This window comes from Pteropus vampyrus, unplaced genomic scaffold (assembly GCF_000151845.1).
Source record: "Pteropus vampyrus isolate Shadow unplaced genomic scaffold, Pvam_2.0 Scaffold51, whole genome shotgun sequence".
Lineage (NCBI taxonomy): Eukaryota > Metazoa > Chordata > Mammalia > Chiroptera > Pteropodidae > Pteropus > Pteropus vampyrus.
In genome coordinates, this window is record NW_011888832.1 from 6,200,719 (window position 1) to 6,201,383 (window position 665).

Consider the following 665-nt stretch of genomic DNA (forward strand, 5'->3'; position numbering starts at 1 on the left):
CCCCCCAGGCCACAGACCGGTACCAGTCCATGGCCTGTTAGGAGCCGGGCCGCACAGCAGGAGGTGAGCAGGAGCGAGCAAAGCTTCATCTGTCTCTGCAGCCGCTCCCCAGCGCCAGCATCACCGCCTCGGCTCCGCCTCAGATCCTCAGGCGTTAGATGCTCATAGGAGCATGGGTCCCTGGTGCCACAAAGGTTGGGGACCGCTGCTGTGAGTGTCAGACCAGGATTGGCCTCGGCTCTACCACGTATCAGCTGTGTGAGCTCAAGCGAGGCACTCGACTTTCCCGAGCATCATATTTTCATTGGTAAAATGGGAAGAAGAAGACACAGTGCTTATTTCACGTCACGAAGTTGTTGGGAAGTCGGAACAGGACCGATGCTGTTAACTCACGTCTGAGCACCCACTGTTATTCTCAGCACCCGCAGGTGTTACCTCACTGGGCCGCACGAAAGCAGTACCACGTGGGTAGTTACCCCTTTTTACAGATGAGGAAACCGAGGCGGAGAGGGGCAGGGTCTAACCCGCCCGGCCGCGGCAGGGTCCAGCTCTCAGCGGCCAGCAGCGCGGTCCCGGGCTCTGCCTTGCCCGGGGAGACCCCGAGGCGGGGCGGAGCCGGGGCCGCAGGGTCCCGAGCGCTGGGCGGGGACAGGCCAGGTCGGGAC